At 41.2% G+C, this 20,587-nt stretch overlaps 1 long non-coding RNA gene across 1 annotated transcript; it reads left to right on the top strand.

The window, feature by feature from the left end:
* Positions 1–14,673: 14,673 nt before the first annotated feature.
* LOC145609236 (uncharacterized) lies at positions 14,674–17,803 on the top strand. Its single transcript, XR_014105990.1, has 3 exons — positions 14,674–14,816; positions 17,192–17,264; positions 17,502–17,803. It is a non-coding gene; the product is annotated as an uncharacterized LOC145609236 (long non-coding RNA).
* Positions 17,804–20,587: the final 2,784 nt, after the last annotated feature.

The following is a 20,587-nucleotide window of genomic DNA, read 5'->3' as shown; positions in this document are numbered from 1 at the left end:
GGAAACAAAAATATCCGAGATGGTTACCATGGTTCCTAATACTCTCCGGGAGTCCAATTGAGTGGGTGGAAGCTTCCAATATGCCTTTTAACAGTCAATTTACCCATTCCAAACTTGCACTGATATCGTGACCTCAAGCCTACCACGGACATTTATGGCAACATATAAGGGTCATATATGGTTCCAAAAGTCATTATATGACCCTAAGATGTATCCCCTAGGGTCTCAAGAATTTTCACCACCAGTCCCCGCAACCTCAAAATTCCTTTAAAAGCGTGGATTATGGCCTTCAATTTTGGAATTTTTTGACCTTTTTTCGCCCGGAAATAAAAATATCCGAGATGGTTACCATGGTTCTTAATACCCTCCGGGAGTCCAATTGAGTGGGTGGAAGCATCCAATATGCCTTTAGACAGTCAATTTACCCATTCCAAACTTGCACTGATATCGTGACCTCAAGCCTACCACGGACATTTATGACAACATATAAGGGTCATATATGGTTCCAAACGTCATTATATGACCCTTAGATGTATCCCCTAGGGTCTCAAGACTTTACACCACTGGGCCCCTGTAGGCACCCATTTGTGTCTCCCCAAAACCAAACCCAGTGATGAATACCTTTTGCGTCGAACCATAATCGAATGAGGTGAAAGTGTGGAAAAGTCAAGTAATGCGGTAGTTTTTATTAAAATCCTTCTTTCTGTTTTCGAAAACCCACTCTATGTTATGATTGGGCTTCAATCCAGTTTAGTTGGGTCCATGATAAGTGTCCAATATTGGTTTAGTTGGATGGGGCTTTAAAATACCTTTCCAACGATATATTAAAAGCTTAATTCCGATGAATAATGAGGAAGTTATGGCCAAAATACTAAACTGGGCCCAAACCGGATTTTTCCTACGACCCAATGATCATGAGGAGGGTCCAAAGGTTTAATCCTATTCCTAAACTAATTATGATTGATTAGAATCTTCTATAAATTTCTAAAATATCTTAATTATCCTTTTTTGAAAAGATAAGATCATGGAATTTGATTTGAATATAAACTTTCCTTTTTTAAAACTTTCCTTATTTTATTCGGATTTAAAGATGTTCAAAGACAATCAGATATTATTTTCGTACCTCATATTTTTTATCCAAATTTTATATGGTTGGATAGATCTTGAAATTATCTTTCCAATGATATATTATAATATTAATTCCGAGTTATAACAAAAAAGATATGAAAAGAATACGAAACTCTATCCAAAACTGACACCATCCTACTATTTTGTCCATATCTTTTTATCTACAAAAGATTTTAAACTGATTCTAATTGCATTATAAATTAGAATTGAAGAGCTTTCCAACGACATATTATATTACTTATTTGGACTTCTAGATCAAAAGATATGATAAAAACAACATTTGCAAAAACTGCTGTCTACGAGTTTTATTTCGATTTGAATTCGGATTTCTTTTCTTATTCTTCGACCTTCTCTTTTTTCTTATAAATAGAGGTAATATCTCCCCTTTTTCAATCATCAAGTCTCATCAAGAATTACTTAATTCTTAATTTTCTTTCTCACTCTCTTTCTAAACCAACCATTTTACAAAATACAATATTCCAAATTCACAAGACTTAGAATCTCTTAGCCAAGTTCGAAGTTGCCATCGCCCTAGACGTGCAAGGTTTGATAATTTCTGAGGGTTTGGTCCAAAACTAGTCAAAACTTTATTTAATTTTATTTAATTTAATTCTTTAATTGTTCTTTATTATTTTCATTGAAGTTTACTAACTTGTGTATTTTATTATTAGAAAGAGGTACGAGGCTCCAAAGTAAGTAGATTAGCTTACTCCCTATTTCATTAACAATGTAGATTGCATGCTTATTATTGTTTTATGATTCCTAGTATCATGTTAGGATGCCTTCAATTCCTAGTATCATGTTAGGATGTTATTTTATGCTTTCTAGAATCATGTTTAGGGTGCCTTTAATCTTTTCTAATATTGTGATATCATGTTAGTACCATGTTAGGTTAAATCTTTGATCTTTATTGTTCAGTGACATGTTAGGATTTGTTATTAATCTTGTTAGTGTCATGCCTAGGATCTTGCTATTATATTTAAGCTTTATTATGCCTTATCATGCTATCATCATCGTGATTATTATTATTGCTTATTATTATGTTGCTTGATATTTTTTTTATGATTATTGCTTGATCACACCTTTTATGCATGTTTAAAGGGAATTTTTACTTGAAATCACGCTTAATAAGATAATTAATATTTTGGTTTAGGCTAATGTGATTTTAACTCAAGTGATCGCCTATAATAGATTTATTTGTACATTAATATTCAACCAACATAGATCAAACAGGGTAGGTTTAATATAATGTTTGTATGTTATTCGAAAAGCGCACATGAATACGAGCTGAACAAAGTAGAGGCCTATTTTATAAGGCGGGTCCTTTCTTTTGTAGATTGGATTCGTACCCTCATCCCCGAACCCTGTTTGGTTCAAGACCTTATGGAGTTTACGGTCCTTTGGATTGTCTTTTGGGTTACAAGTTCCTAATACTTGTTGGTGACTCTTTTTCTCTCTTTTCTTTCCCTTTGGAACGCCACCATACTTAAGTGTATGATCACAGTGGGGTTCAAGTTTGGGGTCATAATACTTGAAATATTTTCTACAGCCCCGTAACCTCAAAATTCCTCAAAAAGCGTGGATTATGCCTTCAATTTTGGAATTTTTTGACCTTTTTTCGCCCGGAAATAAAAATTGCCGAGATGTTTACCATGGTTCCTAATGCCCTCCGGGAGTCCAATTGAGTGGGTGGAACCATCCAATATGCCTTTAAAAAAACACCCAATTTACCCGTTCCAAACTTGCACCGATATCGTGACCTCAAGCCTACCACGAACATTTATGGCAACATATAAGGGTCATATATGGTTCCAAACGTCATTATATGACCCTAAAATGTATCCTCTAGGGTCTCAAGACTTTTCGTCACCGGGCCCGTAACCTCAAAATTCCTCAAAAAGCGTGGATTATAGCCTTCAATTTTGGAATTTTTTGACTTTTTTCGCCCGAAAATTAAAATTGCCGAGATGTTTACCACGGTTCCTAATACCCTCTGGGAGTCTAATTGAGTGGGTGGAACCTTCCAATATGCCTTTAAATAGTCAATTTTCCCGTTCCAAACTTGCAACGATATCGTGAGCTCAAGTCTACCACGGACATTTATGGCAATATATAAGGGTCATATATGGTTCCAAACGTCATTATATGACCCTAAGATGTATCCCCTAGGGTCTCACGAATTTTCGCCACCGGGCCCTGTAACCTCAAAATTCCTTAAAAAGCGTAGATTATAGCCTTCGATTTAGGAATTGTTTGACCTTTTTTCGCCCGGAAATAAAAATTGCAGAGATGTTTACCATGGTTCCTAATACCCACCGGGAGTCCAATTAAGTGGGTGGAACCATCCAATATGCCTTTAAACAGTCAATTTACTCGTTCCAAACTTGACCGATATCGTGACCTCAAGCCTACCACGGACATTTATGGCAACATATAAGGGTCATATATGGTTCCAAACGTCATTATATGACCCTAAGATGTATCCCCTAGGGTCTCAAGAAATTTCGCCACTGGGCCTTGTAACCTCAAAATTCCTACAAAAGCGTGGATAATAGCCTTCAATTTTTAAATTTTTTGACCTTTTTTCGCACGGAAATAAAAATTGCCGAGATGTTTACCATGGTTCCTAATCCCCTCCGGGAGTCCAATTGAGTGGGTGGAACCATCCAATATACCTTTAAACAATCAATTTACCCGTTCCAAACTTGCACTGATATCGTGACCTCAAGCCTACCACGGACATTTATGGCAACATATAAGGGTCATATATGGTTCCAAACGTCATTATATTATGCTAAGATGTTTCCCCTAGGGTCTCAAGAATTTTTTCCACTCGGCCCCGTAACCACAAAATTCCTCAAAAAGCATGGACTATAGTCTTCAATTTTGGAATTTTTTGACCTTTTTTCGCCCGGAAAAAAAATTGCCGAGATGTTTACCATGGTTCCTACAACCCTCCGGGAGTCCAATTGAGTGGGTGGAACCATCCAACACGCCTTTAAACAGTCAATTTATCCGTTCCAAACTTGCACCGATATCGTGACCTCAAGCCTACCACGGACATTTATGGCAACATATAAGGGTCATATATGGTTCCAATCGTCATTATATGACCCTAAGATGTATCCCGTAGGGTCTCAAGAATTTTCGCCACCGGGCCCCGTAACCTCAAAATTCCACAAAAAGCGTGGATTTTTTGACCTTTTATTGCCCGGAAATAAAAATTGCCGAGATGTTAACCATGGTTCCTAATACGCTCCGAGTGTCCATTTGAGTGGGTGGAACCATCTAATATGCCTATAAACAGTCAATTTACCTTTTCCAAACATGCACCAACATCGTGACCTCAAGCCTACCACGGACATTTATGGCAACATATAAGGGTCATATATGGTTCCAAATATCATTATATGACCCTAACATGTATCCCCTAGGGTCTCAAGACTTATCTCCACCGGGCCCCGTAACCTCAAAATTTCTCAAAAAGCGTGGATTATAACCTTCTATTTTGGAATTTTTTGACCTTTTTTCGCATGGAAATAAAAATTGCCGAGATGTTTACCATAGTTCATAATACCCTCCGGGAGTCCAATTGAGTGGGTGGAACCATCCAATATGCCCTTAAACAGTCAATTTACCCGTTCCAAATATGCACCGATATCGTGACCTCAAGCCTACTACGGACATTTATGGCAACATATAAGGGTCATATATGGTTCTAAAGGTCATTATATGACGCTAAGATGTATCCCCTATGGTATCAAGACTTTTTGCCACCGGGCCCCGTAACCTCAAAAATCCTCTAAAAGCGTTGATTATAGCCTTCAATTTTGTAATTTTTTGACCTTTTTTCGCCCGGAAATAAAAATTGCGGAGCTGTTTACCTTGGTTCCTAATACCCTCCGGGAGCCCAATTGAGTGGGTGGAAATATCCAATATGTCTTTAAACAGTCAATTTACCCGTCCCAAACTTGCACCGATATCGTGACCTCAAGCCTACCACGGACATTTATGGCAACATATAAGGGTCATATATGGTTCCAAAACGTCATTATATGACCCTAAGATGTATCACTTAGGGTCTCCAGACTTTTCGCCACTAGGCCCCCTAACCTCAAAATTCCTCAAAAAGCGTGGATTATAGCCTTCAATTTTGGAATTTTTTGAACTTTTTTCACCGGAAAATAAAAATTGCCGAGATGTTGACCATGGTCCCTAATTTCCTCTCGGAGTCCAATTGAGTGGGTAGAACCAACTAATATGCCTTTAAACAGTCAATTTACCCGTTCAAAACTTGCACCGATATCATGACCTCAAGCCTACCACGGACATTTATGGCAACATATAAGGGTCATATATGGTTCCAAACGTCATAATATGACCCTAAGATGTATCCCCTAGTGTCTCAAGACTTTTCGCCACCGGGCCCCGTAACTTCAAAATTCCTCAAACAGCGTGGATTAAAGCCTTCAATTTTGGAATTTTTTTACCTATTTTCGCTCGAAAATAAAAATTGCCGAGATGTTTACCATGGTTCTTAATACCCTCCGAGAGTCCAATTGAGTGGGTGAAACAATCCAATATGCCTTTAAACAGTCAATTTACTCGTTCCAAACTTGCATCGTTATCGTGAACTCAAGCCTACCACGAACATTTATGCGAACATATAAGGGTCATATATGGTTCCAACCGTCATTTTATGACCCTAATATGTATCCCTTGAGCCTCAAGACTTTTCGCCATCGGGCCCCGTAACCTCAAGATTCTTCAAAAAGCGTGGATTATAGCCATCAAATTTGGAATTTTTTTAACCTTTTTTCGCCCAGAAATAAAAATTGCCGAGATGTTTACCATGGTTCCTAATATCCTCCGGGATTCTAATTGAGTGGGTGGAACCATCCAATATGCCTTTAAACAGTCAATTTACCCGTTCCAAACTTGCACCGATATCGTGACCTCAAGCCTACCACGGACATTTATGGCAACATATAAGGGTCATATATGGTTCCAAACGTTATTATATGACCCTAAGATGTATCCCCTAGGGTCTCAAGACTTTTCGCCAGCGGGCCTCGTAACCACAAAATTCCTCAAAAAGCTTGGATTATAGCCTTCAATTTTGGAATTTTTTGACCTATTTTCGAACGTAAATAAAAATTGTCGTGATGTTTACCATGGTTCCTAATACCATCGGGGAGTCAAATTGAGTGGGTGGATGGCTTTGAACAGTCAATTTACCCGTTCCGAACTTGCATCGATATCGTGGCCTCAAGTCTACCACGAAAATTTATGGCAACGTATAAGGGTCATATATGGTTCCAAACGTCATTATATGACCATAAGATGTATCCCCTAGGGTCTCAAGACTTTGCGCCACCGGGCCCCGTAACCTCAAAATTCCTCAAAAAGCGTGGTTCAATTTTGGAACTTTTTGACCTTTTTTCGCACGAAATTAAAAATTTCCGAGATGTTTACCATGGTCTCTAATACCCTCCGGGAGTCCAATTGAGAGGGTGGAACCATCCAATATGCCTTTAAACAGTCAATTTAACCATTTCAAACTTGCACCGAAATCGTGACCTCAAGCCTACCACGGACATTTATGGCAACATATGAGGGTCATATATGGTTCCAAACGTCGTAATATGACCCTAAGATGTATCCCCTTGTATCTCAAGACTTTTCGCCACCGGGCCCCGTAACCTTTAAATTCCTCAAAAAGCGTGGATTATAGCCTTCAATTTTGGAAATTTTTTACCTATTTTTGCTCGAAAATAAAAATTGCCAAGATGTTTACCATGGTTCTTAATACCCTCCGGTAGTCCAATTGAGTGGGTGGAACCACCCAATATGCCTTTAAACAGTCAATTTACCGGTTCCAAACTTGCACTGATATCTTGACCTCAAGCCTACCACGGACATTTATGGCAACATATAAGGGTCATATATGGTTCCAAACGTCATTTTATGACCCTAAGATGTATCCCCTAGGGTCTTAAGACTTTTCGCCACCGGGCTCCGTAATCTCAAAATTTCTCCAAAAGCGTGGATTATAGCCTTTAATTTTGGAAATTTTTAATCTTCTTTCGCCCAGAAATAAAAATTACCATGATGCTCACCATGGTTCCTAATACCCTCCAGGAGTCCAATTGAGTGGATGGAACCATCCAATATGCCTTTTAACAGTAAATTTACCGGTTCCAAATTTGCACCTATATCGTGACCTCAAGCCTACCACGGACATATATGGCAACATATAAGGGTCATATAAGGTTCCAAATGTCATTATATGACCCTAAGATGTATCCCCAAGGCTCTCAAGACTTTTCCCAACCGAGCTCCGTAACCTCAAAATTCCTCAAAAAGCGTGGATTATATCCTTCAATTTTGGAATTTTTTGTCCTTTATTCGCCCGAAAATAAAAATTGCCGAGATGTTTACCATGGTTCCTAATACCCTCCGAGAGTCCAATTGAGTGGGTGGAACCGTCCAATATGCCTTTAAAAAGTAAATTTACTCGTTCCAAACTTGCACCGATATCGTGACCTCAAGCCTACCACGGACATTTATGGCAAAATATAAGGGTCATATATGGTTCCAAATGTCATTAAATGACCCTAAGATGTATTCCCTAGGGTCTTAACACTTTTTCGCCACCGGGCCCCGTAACCTCAAAATTCCTCAAAAACCGTGGATTATAGCCTTCAATTTTGGAGTTTTTTTACCTTTTTTTCGCCCGGAAATAAAAGTTTTTGAGATGTATACCATGATTCCTATTACCCTCCGGGAGTCCAATTGATTGGGTGGAACCATCCAATATGCCTTTAAACTGTTAATTTACCCGTTCCAAACTTGCACCGATATCGTGACCTCAAGCCTACCACGGACAGTTATGGCAACATATAAGGATCATATATGGTTCCAAACGTCATTATATGACCCTAAGATGTATCTCCTAGGTTCTCAAGACTTTTCACCGCCAAGCCCTGTTTTGGGTGTTTTTGTCCCTTGGGAGAGTTACAACTCGAAGACTGGTCCAGAAGGCTTCTGTACCAACAAAATCAACGAAGACACTGTTTGGGTGGTACTCTGCCTCCAACGCTCAAGTTAATAACTTGAAGGAGAGTAAAAAGTGCGGAATTTAAGATGGGGATCTGCTTGGATTCCAAGCTCAGGTGTTCTCTGATGAGAGAGAAAATTGGGTGTAATAAATGTTTTGTGAATTTCTGAATGTCCCCCGTTTTGGGGGAAGATCTCCCTATTTATAGGGTCTTTGGGAAAGGTGCCCTTCCCTAGGTCATCTGACCTAAGATAGATGGGCTGCGCCGCAATCAAGGCATTTGGGAAAGTGGGCCTCTGAAAGCCGCCATTTCTGAGAGTGTATCTGGGAAGGCCACGTGTCAACTGGGGATAGGTCAGAGGTGACCTGCCAGCCCTTTGACACGTGGCAGCCCCTCATTGGTCCACGAAGCTAGGGTAAAAAATCCCCTAATCATCTGCCCCTCACAGGTGTCACGTGGCAGGCCACGTGGTGCCTGTGACACGTGTCACTCTGTGAGAGATTAACAGTAAAAACGGCTAGGGTTAACGGTCATTTTTCCCTTTACCCTGCCTATAAATAGGAGTTTACCCCCCCCCCCCCCCCCTTCTCTCCTCTCAGTTTATTCATCATTTTTATTTTCTAGAGAGAGAAAGAGAAGTTTTTAGAGAGAGGTGCTCTGACTCCTACTGTGTACTTGCCATTTCAAGATTCCCGCGTGCTCACTCAAGAACACCCGGTCACCGGCTGTAGCTGCTTTCAGATTTTTCAGAGCTTTTTTCAAAGTAAGGTAACAATCCGTTTCCTTCCTTCAGTTTTCCTTTAGTTGTATATATTCTTTTTTCTGCCTGTATACATTCGTTTTTCAAAACAAAATAAATGGACTCTTCATCCACGCACACAGCACAGCCTAGGACGCTCAGCCGGTCTCCTGGTACGGCTGAGTCTAGAACCGGGGGTGCCCTTTCCAGACAATCTGATCTCCTTTGCTCATCCCCAAATCCCTCCCTCTCTGTGTCTGTGTAGGACACAATGGCCAGAGTTAAACAAACGGCTATCAAGCCGAGACACCGGCGCGCTAAAAGAGTGCGCGCTGACGAGGTTTCTAGGGAGGAGGGCTATGAGAGTCCGGATGAGCAGGAGGTTTCTGAAAGTGGCGCCTCCTCACTAGAAGTGAGCGAGTCAGGCGGCGAAGAGGCCGCCTCATCCTCTGAGCCAGAAGAAGGAAATGGGTCACGCGACGAAGAGGCTGATGAGAGATTAGGGTCGGAAGCTTCCGGCTCTGCACAAGAGAACTTCGCGGCTGACTATCAAATGCCGGGCAAGACTGCAGATAAGCCTGACCCCAGAAAAATAAGAATGCTGCCGGCTGATAGGGCCCTACTAAAGAGCAGCTTCAAGGCCTTTCAGGAAAAGCACCCATTTGGGAAAGGGTGGTATATGACGGTTCCGCCTACGGATGCCGTTATGGCCTGGAAGGATCATATCCTAAATGCAGACAATAACTTCGTCTGCTACGAGGCGGTTATCGAAGCCGGCCTACGATTCCCCCTCCATACTGGGATCAGGAAGATCCTCAAGAGGTATGATCTGGGGGTCTGGCAGTTAACTCCGAATTCGTGGGGGAATATACTCGGGTATATTGCCGCCTGCGAATTTCAAGACATAGAGCCTAGTTTTTCGGCCTTTGCTCATATGCACTATTTGAGCAGGGCCCCAGGCGGTCATGGGGCTTGGTATACTCTCACAACCTTGCCCCAATATCAAATAACTTTGGACAAAGTGTCCAAATGGGCTAGATGGAGGGAAAGGTTTTATTTGATTTCCTCCCCATCCCTTGCACACAACCGGACTCTGCGCCGGTACAATCAGGAGCCGGCACTCCTGGGTAGGAAATGTGCTCTCCCGGAGCTTTCTACACGAGCCCGCCGACAGATCATTGATCCTGGTTTCTTTGAAACCACCACGGCGCATATGGACGACGGGACGGAGATAATTGTCCCTAAGAATTGGATCCCCCATCCGGAATTTTTCAAGGATGAGAGGTTCCTATCCGCCTGTGGCCTTAGCGCAATGTTTCCCCAGGGTAGATCCCTATACTTGAAAAACTTTGCCTTGCTTTCAATAATAATTTTTCTCTTATGTTTTTCTGTGACTGATATTCCGTCTGACTTTGCAGCCGAAGCTAAAAGGATGGTGGACCCGGCAAAAACTGCGGCTAAGCCTGCTGCCCAGCTGCGCAAGGAGCAGCCGATGGCCAAGAAAGCCTCCTTCGAGGCCAAGGATGCAAAGAAAGGCGGGGTAAGACCGCCTGCCACAATGCTTATTTTAACGAATTTGCTTAAGTATATTGCCGGCTACTAACATTTTATTTTCCTTGCTGCAGGGCACCAACAAAGTTATTCCACGCTCCTTCACCAAGCGTGTAAAAAGGACTGGTGAGGAGCTCAAGACTCCGGCTGCCAAGGTCAGGCGGACCCCTTCCCAGACAACCTCCACTGCCAAACCAGATCGTCCTACGATTGGTGGCGAGTCTCCCTCCAAAGTACAAGCTTTTAGCGAAAGCTTAAAGAAGGCGGGGGAGAAAATGCCGGATGCCTCAGAGGAGGCATCGAAGAGTGGCGTGCCACTCAATGCTGCAGCGGCACTGCAGCGGCTGGGGAGAGTTCCACTCCACAGCCCAAAACTCAAGGTAAGGCTACCATCGAAATCCCTTACCCACTTGACTTTATGAGGGTCAAGACTAAGGTAGACCCATCCAGTGGCTCAGTGAGCAGCTGGGGACGGATGAATGCTGCCTATGCCGCTTCCCTCTCACCAAGTACTTCTTTTGGTGCAGATGCTACCTCCGGGGCACCTGACTTTCCGGGCATTGCCAAACGGATGGTGAGGACCCTCACCTGGACAGAGAAAACCTCAGTACCTGATTTACAGGTAGTGGACTTTGACCGGATTATGGGCCAGCTGGCGGAGGTAAACTATCTTAACTCTTAGGCTTAAATTTCCGTTTCATTATGCTAAGTGCTAACTTTCCCGGCTGGCTTACTCAGGTAATGCTGAGAGTAGACGGGCTCCGAGTGCCCTTCAGGCGGAAGCAAGAAGAGGTAAATGACGCCAAAAGAAGGGCAATCGAAAATCTCAACTCTGCTGAACATGCATATTATATGTCTGAACTTTCAATTAAAGTAGTGAAGTTGAAACAGGAGGAGCTGATTCAGACCATGACGGCTGCTAACGAGGCTGCGAACAACCGGGCCAACGACCTTGAGCAGAAATTGAAGACTGCTGAATCTAGCCTCAAGGCGTTGGAAGGTGCTGATACTGAAAATACCCAACTCCGGGCTGATAACTCCCGGTTGGTGGTGGCGCTGGCCAACCAGAAGACTGAGCACCAGGATGAGCTTGCCAAGGAGATTGCCAAGGAGCAGGCCTGTCTGGTCCAGGAGAATGAGAAAGACACTGAAGCCCGCCTGCGGCTAGCCTGGAAACTCCTCAACCCAGAAGTGGACTTCGAATATTACAAGCTGAGGTACGATTATGCCACGGCTGTGTATGATGCTGAAATTCTGGGAGAGGAAGCACCGCCTCGCTTCAAGGTTTGGGCTGATTTGCAAGGATATGATGTCTCCGACGAGGAGGAGGAGCAGGCGGGGGAGCAGGCAGAAGGTCAAAACGAAGAGAACCAGCCTGAAGAGGCTGTGAATGCTGAAGCAGACCTTCCCCCGGCGCAGGACCAGCCGGAACTCCAGCAGCCAACGCAGCAACCAGAACAGCAACCTTCCCAAGAGTAATTAAACTCTTGGATTCAGCGGCAGTATGCCAACCAATCATTTAATTTTCTTTTGAATTTCCGGCCTACGTGCCGAGTAACTGATGTATCCTTTACCGACCATGGGGTCGGGTAACAATGGTTTCTCTTCCGGATGTATTTCCGGGTAACAATTATTTTGGCCTTGTGAGCCAATTCTATTTATGAAGTATACCGACTCAGTCGGTTTTTCTTATGCTTGCAATTTTTTCAGTTTTTACAATTTTTCACTGTTGCATATATACTCAATATATACTTGTGATTGTGAATTTGCCTATCTTATAAAAAGCATGCGGCAGGCGCATATCCGGCTGTCCTTGCCCCTGGACGGCTGTGTGGTTGGTTTAATCCAAACAAAGAGAGGATTGATTGCCTTGGAAACTTCTCATACTTAAAAGAGTATGGGATGTTTGTAAGGCAATCAATCACAATAGTGATTGCCCCAAACCAAGTACACAGCCGGCCAAATAATCAGGCATGCAACCTCTGCCCCAGTCGGTGTCAAACCGTCTGGGTCTGCTTTATAGCCATTACGCAAAAAGGGGTTTGTCCCAGAAGTACGCAACTTGAGGAAAATTTCTCTAAGTAAAAGGCTTTTGATGTTTCTCCGGCTGATACTTGTAGACAGCCGGAAAATTTTCAACCAAAAATTACTTAGGAGAAATAATATGAACAGACAGCTATGAGTTGACTACTTTAGCCACTGAATTGTTGCCGCCTGCATGGGCTTATAGAACAAGCATGGGGGCTGTTCACTGCGACGATTGCACCCGGAGGGGTGTCGCCGGACGCCTATAGCCACATTGGAATAGACGAATTTTGAGAAAATAGACAACCATCTGGCCCTTGGCCTCAGGTCTAGCTGTTAGACCGGCTGATAGCTGCTAAACGGTTTTGTGCTTAGCTTTAGGATCCGGCTGTCAGCCTCTTGTCACTATGGACTTTTTGATTTCATATACTAAATGTCAAACTTAGTTTTTATCTGGCCATTGGCCTCAAGTTATGCACACGTTAAAATTATTACTGTACTTTTTCAACATTAGTATGGATAAACCCAGACGGAAATAAAAAGACAATAAATGAAACAAAAGCATTTCTCATTAATACTTCTTGTTACAAAAAACTTACAATACTCATAAGTAGTACTTTTTTAAGTTGTCTACATTCCAAGTTCTAGGCAGGCGTCTACCGTCTGGGGTTTCCAGGCGGTATGTGCCATCCCTAACTTCTTAATAGATCTAGTAAGGGCCTTCCCAATTAGGAGTTAGCTTTCCAAGCTCATTGGCCCTTCCGGTTGCCTCCATTTTCCGTAACACAAAATCGTCCACTTTCAAAGGGCGTTTGTGCACTCTTTTGTTTTAGGCTCGCGTCATTCTCAGACGGTATATCTCATGTCGCAGGGCAGCATTGCCCCTGCGTTCCGGGATGAAGTCCAATGCCAGCCGCATGGCCTCTCAATTTGGCTCTTCATCATAGAGCATCACTCTGAGCGTATGCTCATAGTGTTATGGGTAAAACGACTTCAGCCCTGTATACCATGAGAAACGGGGTTTCTCCGGTTGACCCCTTAGCAGTTGTCCGGATGGCCCATAACACATGAATTAACTCTTCAGCCCATAGGCCACGGCTCTTTCAATTTTCTTTTTGATTCCGTCTGAGATGAGTTTGTTGAATGCCTCAACCTGACCATTTGCTTGAGGACGGCCGACTGAGGCAAAATAACTTGAGACGCCCTGATCTCCTAACCAAGTCTTGAGTTGAGGCGTTTCAAATTGAGGGCCATTATCAAACACCATAGACATAGGTACCCCAAACCGGGTGATAATATTCTTCCATATGAAGGAGATGACATCCTTTGTCTTGATATTCTTAACTGCCTCCGCCTCCACCCACTTGGTGAAGTAATCCACAGCCACTAAAATATAGCGCTTTCCGCCTGGAGCAGGCGTATATTGACCCAATATGTCCATGCCCCATTTAGCAAACGGGACTGGGCTGTGGATGGCCGTCAGATCAGTAGCCGGGCGATGTATTAGCTTGCCAAACCTCTGGCATTTATCACATATCTTCACAAATTCCTTGGCATCTGCCTCAAGGGTAGGCCAAAAATAATGCCGCCTGGCTCTGACGGCTAGGGACTTGCCGCCTATATGGGAGGCGCAAAATCCCGCATGCAGCTCTTCGAGTACTTCCTTCCCCTTTTCTGGGGTAACACATTTCAACAAGGGCTTGAGAAAACCAGCCTTGAAGAGTTCTCCTTTTCTCAACTCGAAGTTTGCTGCTCTCTTTTTCATGACGGCTGCTTCCTGAGTTGAATTAGGAGCATGCCGTCTGCAAGATACGCCCGGATGCCATCCATCCAAGTAGAACTTCGATCCAGAATTCCAATGGGCTCTTCATAAATACTTCGTTTTTCACACTACAACATAAACGATCAAATGCAACGTTCTAATGCAACGGTCAAGGCTAGTGCAATGGTCCAATGCAATAGTTATATCTACTGCAACAGTTGAATGCAATGGTTGTGTCTAATGCAACGGTCATCTGCAACGACTGTTAAGAACCGTTGCATTAGAAGGTCTGCTGCAACGTTATAGTAATCTATTGCAACGACACTAGATTGCTTGCTAACACGTGATATGAGTATTATGCAAGTGGCGCCTAGTTTCCCTCTCTGTATTTTCCCAAAATTTGAAACCCTTGTAAGGATTTTAGCTCCGCCACCTCAAATTTTACAAGTTGAGTTTTCAACCCAAAACAAAATCAAGATTCCCTTCTCAGATTCTCTCTCTTTCTAAGCTCCACCATCAAACACTCTAGAAAATACAATCTTCTTGCTCGGTAAGTTTTATCCAATAAACTTTGATTTCTGAAAAAAAAAATCAATTTTCATACAGATTCAATTATCAATTGTTCATAATCATTGGTCGCTTGTCTAAACTGTTGTATATTCTTGTTGTGTTGAATTATAATTCCTAATTTATGTATGGTATGTTTTCTTTGCATTGATTATCAAGTCCTTCTCATTCTCTTTCTTCCCTTTATTACCCTTTATTTGGTCTCTTAGGTTTTTGTTAATTTTCCGAACTAATTATTTTCAGATTCGAATTTGCAGGATTGATCATTCGTTTTTTTTTTTTAGTTATCTACAGATCTATCATCTATGGTTTAATTATTTCTTAGAATTTGCATTAATTTATATAACTGCTTTGTTTAGATTAAGTTTCTAGGTTTGTGTTGTATATAGATGTGTTAATTGATTGATACTTAATTGGTATATAATTCTCTTACAAATTATTAGGAAGTATATTTGATTTCATTATTAATGTAAGTTGAGTAGTTGACAAATTTGAAGAGTTCTTATAATGTTTAATTAGAATTATGTATAACACTAGTATGATATATACATTCAGCTAATAACTCTGTAGAATTAGCAATTGGGATTCCCATTTTTTGTTGTAAGATAAAGGCTTATATGCAGTATGCTATCAAAGTTACTTTACACTATGTTTGGATTGAAGGAAATGGAGAAAAAGGAAGGGAAGGAAAATGAAGGGATGAATTCTCTTTCATTTGGATAGCAAATGAGAAAGGAAGGGAATTGGAGAGAGAAATGAAGGGAAGAAATTGTAAGAAATTAATATCTCCAACAATGGAGAGATTTGGAAGGAAAACTCATCTTTCTTCCTTCCCCTCCCTTTCTCTTCCCTCCCCTTCACCTCCCTCCCCTTCTTTTCTTTCCCATTATTTCTTTATCCAAACACACCGTTACATATCCCAATTAGTTGAAGCAAATTATCTTTCCTTCGAAAACCTCCACCTCTTATTAATCTAAGACTCTTATCATAGATATGGAGTAATATTATCAAATCTCTTGATTCACAAATAACTTAATCATATGCTTTTGCAAGTGCAAATAGTACGTGGTATTCTTGTTGATACTTAGATCTTTGGTTACTCTCAAAGCAATATAGTTTTTGTTTTGTTTTTGTTAAATTTCTAATTTTTTTAATGGATATCACGAATTTTGAATTAAAGTGCCTTGAATCCAAAGTTGGGTTTTTTTTTTTGGGATTTTTTTTCCACTTTGGGTCTAAGGATTATTTTTGTAGTCATCATTTGTGTGTGATTATATTTTAATTTATGTTCTTTATTAACATGATATTGTTCGTAGTATTCGTTATTTTTCCAACATTTGTTTCCATGGATTCTTTTGTTTATTTCTTGGATAGTTTGATTACAAATGAAGACAACTACAAATCTATAATGAGGTATTTATCACTTTTTATATGCATCTAGCTCACGCTTTAATAATAAACATAATTTTGGGGATTTGGTGTAAATTGTGTAGTTGTATAATGATGTCTAAGTTTAAGATGTAGCAAACATAAAATTCATGTTAGTTTTATTGCTGTTTATATACGTAGTATATGTAAGGTAGTTTGGATTAATTTGGTGTAGTTAAGTTTCAAGTGTGGTGTCGTGTGCATAGATGTTGTAGTCTAGTGGTTGTTTTTGTTGTGTGCTAGGGGTCATTCCGAGGCTTCGAGCATTCAAGGTTTATGAGTTGGTAGGTTTTTAACTCCTGGGTGCTCTTGTATTGGTTTCTTCTTATTAGCTTGACAAGTGAATTAAATTATTCTTAATTTGGTGTTACAGTATTATACAAGTAATAAACATTAGTTTTTCTTAGATTAGGTAGGAATTATTAGATTAGAATTGCTAGTATGTATAAATTACTTATCTATAATGTTGGCATTGGCATATTGTATATGATTAACTATGATGTTGATGTTTGATACTATAATTACCTTATTATATGATCCATTATCATTATAATAATTATGATCTAATTTTGTGTATATATATTTATGTTTTCTTACTATATGTATAGTGAAATAATTAATTGAGTTTCATTGTTGGATTGAGTTGTTTGTTTGAATTATAAGGGAGATGGAGCCTTGCCTTTGAGGGTTTAAGTCGTTAGTCAAAGACAAGGTGACTCCAAACTTCCAAAGTTTTTTTTTTTAATTTTATTATTAAGTGTATATTTTCTGGATTTTTCTTGTTGTGATTTCTGTAAATTATATAAGGTCTTAGCTAAGTTGATAAGTTGTTCACCACCTATTTGTGTTGGAAAGGGAGGAAGAAAAGGTAGTAATAGCTTTTGTATGCCTCAAACTTTATGTTGTGTTGATATCTTGTAATATCCTCAGTTGATGATTACTACTACAATGTGAAGATTTGATGATCGGTGATATCAAGATTTTCATTTCATAGTCTAGACAGGTGACAAATTTATGTTATGATAATTTATATAATTACTACTTCGTATTTGATTGTAATTTTTGGATTGAACGCTTCCAACTTAATTAAGCGCATTATGTGGGTGCAAGGGGTTTGTAAGGTATGTGCATGTGTATATTAAGTATTGTCTAAGTGTGATTAGAGGCTTTGCTCATTCAAGCATAAAGTAAAGATGACACGTTCTCTAATAGCATATAGTTTTTTTGTTTGTTTGTGTAGGTACGTGATTAATCACATTGACTAGAGGAGAAAAGAAGAATGATATGATTGTTGGGACGATATATATACTTGGTCGACTATTGTCAAACTCATAACTTCTTGGTTTTGAAATTATTTAATGACCTTATATAGGTTGATATTTTAAGAGAATATTATGTGAACTATTTAGACATACATTTTTCAGTTTGGAATTATTTAGGTGAAACATAGTCTGCATAATCCAAGTATCCAACTTCAATGTATAATTACTATATATCATCTTTTTTAGCTAGAATAAAATTGCTGCTATTTAATTTTGCTTACATTATTTGTATCTTGTTGTATTATTGATTGTCTTATTTATTACGATAATAATAATAATAATAATAATAATAATAATAATAATAATAATAATAATAGATAGTAATAATAATAAAAATGCAACGGTTCTCTCAAATGTAATCGGTGTTGCACTAGAAATAAAAGACCATTGTGTTAGGTCTGCTGCAATGGTCCATAGAAGTTTATAAGAACCGTTGCATTAGATGTTACTAACCATTGCATCAAGTCCTGATGCAACGGTCCATGGTAGATGGCATAGGACCGTTGCACTAGGTAAAAGAACCGTTGCATTAAATCTAGTGCAACGGCAGCAAATGCTACGGTCCATCGACCGTTGCAATAGGTCTAAAACAACGGTTTTTTACCCTATTGTAACGGTTTTTCGGGGTTGCATTAGCTCGTTTATGTAGTAGTGTCAAGAACTTCCCAAAAGACTGACCGAGGCATATCATGGCAGGCGGATGATGCCAATTTTGATAGTGCATTCGCCGGGTGGTTATCTGACCGGGGCACTTGATTCAATCTGAATTCCTCAAGTGTCCCAGCCTCATCTTTGACAGCCTGAAGATATTTGATCATTGCCGGATGGGTCGCTTCATAAGTGCCCTCATACTGGCTAACAACCAACTGAGAATCAGAGTGGGCGTCAATCTTTGTTGCCCCTGCAGCCTTACACATGCGGATTCAGGCTAGCGCAGGGCTTCATACTCCGCCTCATTATTCGAGGCCTGAAACTTGAAACGTAGTGCATACTCATATCTATCTCCTTCTGGAGATTCACAAACTATGCCTGCACCACAGCCGTTCTTTGTAGAGCTCCCATCTACATACACCTTCCAAACCTGATCAACATTATCCGGGAGAATCGGACGAGTCATTTCAACAATGAAGTCGGCAAACGCCTGACCTTTCACTGCTTTCCTTGGTTCGTAGGAGATTTCAAGACTTTGCATTTCAATAGCCCATTTCAGCATTCTACCGGATGACTCCAGAGTAGACATTGGCCGCTTGAGGGGCTGGTCGGTGTAGATTACCACCGGATGTGCCAGAAAGTATGGCTTCAACTTTTTGAAGGCCATATATAGAGCAAGACCGAATTTTTCCACCATGGGGTACTGGAGTTCAGCATTTTTTAACACATGACTAATGAAATATACCGGGAGCTGTGTACCGTCTCGTTCAGCAAGGAGAACGGCACTGAGAGCATGGTCTGAGACGGCTAGGTACATGTACAACTTCTCTCTTGGCAAAGGACTAACAAGCCTTGCCAAAGAGTGCAAGTGTTCTTTCAACTTCTGAAATGCCGCCTCAGCATCATCCCCCCATTCAAAACTAGTCTTCTTCCTGATTGCTTGGAAGAAGTAAAGGCATTTGTCACCTGACCGGCTGAGGAACCTCCCCAAGGCGGCCAGGCAACCGGTGAGTCTCTGAACTTCCTTGACAGTGCGGGGTGACTTCATGTCAATTACCGCCTGTATCTTCTCAGGGTTAGCCTCTATCCCCCTTTAATCAATCAGGAATCCGAGAAACTTCCCAGACTCAACACCAAAGACGCATTTCTTAGGATTTAACATAACCTTATGCCGCCTGAGTGTGGTGAAGGTTTCTCTGAGATCAGCAAGATGATCCGCCTGCTGCTTGGATTAGACTATCATGTCATCAATATACGCCTCTACATTCCTCCCAATTTGATTAATGAAGACTGTATTAATCATCCGTTGGAACGTAGCCGGCGCATTCTTCAAGCCAAACGGCATCACAGTATAGTAGAATAACCCCTAATCAGTGACGAAGGCCGTCTTTTCTTGATCTTTTTTCCACAGAGGTATCTGATGGAAGCCGGAATAGGGATCCATAAAACTCATCAAGGCATGACCGGCTGTTGAATCGACCAAACTGTCAATTTTTGGAAGTGGATAACTATCCTTTGGGCATGCCTTGTTGAGATCTGTGTAATCTACACACATCCGCCAAGTACCATTCGGCTTCTTTACTAGCACAACGTTTGCCACCCAGTCGGGGAAATTACAAGGCCGAATGAACCTGGCATCCAACAGCTTTTTTATTTCGGCAGCTGCCGCCTGACTTCTTTCATCACCGTGGTTTCTTTCAGTAGGAGGTGCAAGTCTGCACCTAGAACAGTTTGTGGACAGCCGGATGGGTAGGTCAATTCTGCCGGCTGGATAGACCATCCCACCCCTAAAACCAACCAAGGGGTGGGTGACCGGATGCATGCTGCTGGAATTGTATTTCAATTTCTGCAAGCACCGGAGGCTGATGATGTCTGACGAGCTGCCGGTGTCAATAAGGATGTGCCCAACTAACTGGTTGGAGACTTTGCATTCAATGACAACCGGATCGTCATGCGGGCGGCGGACGCTGCCCCTGTCCTTATCAGTAATGAGGACATCCGCAAAAGTGGAGCTGGCAGACGCCTGCTCCTCATCATCCTTATCCATCTTTCGAAGATGGCTTTTGGTGCCCCGGATGGTAGGGCCACCACAAGAGAATCCGCCTGCTATGGTGTAGACCGGATCCCTGTCGGTTTCCGAACTACTTGCAGGCTGGGAGGTAGCCTTAGAGGACTGACCCTTGTTCTTCTTTTTTGCTGGGAACTTAGAAACATAGGACTTCAGATGTCCTTTGTCAGCCAGACGGTCCAACGTCCGCTGTAAATTGAAGCAGTCTTTTGTGTCATGGCCAACCTCCTCATGGAATTGACAATATTTGTTCTTGTTCCGGGATTGGACGGAACTCTTCATTGG

This window comes from Chenopodium album, chromosome 23 (assembly GCF_948465745.1).
Source record: "Chenopodium album chromosome 23, dcCheAlbu1.1, whole genome shotgun sequence".
In the NCBI taxonomy this organism is placed as follows: Eukaryota; Viridiplantae; Streptophyta; class Magnoliopsida; order Caryophyllales; family Amaranthaceae; genus Chenopodium; species Chenopodium album.
Note: the sequence above shows the minus strand (reverse complement) of the source record. Positions and strands in the feature narration are given on the sequence as shown.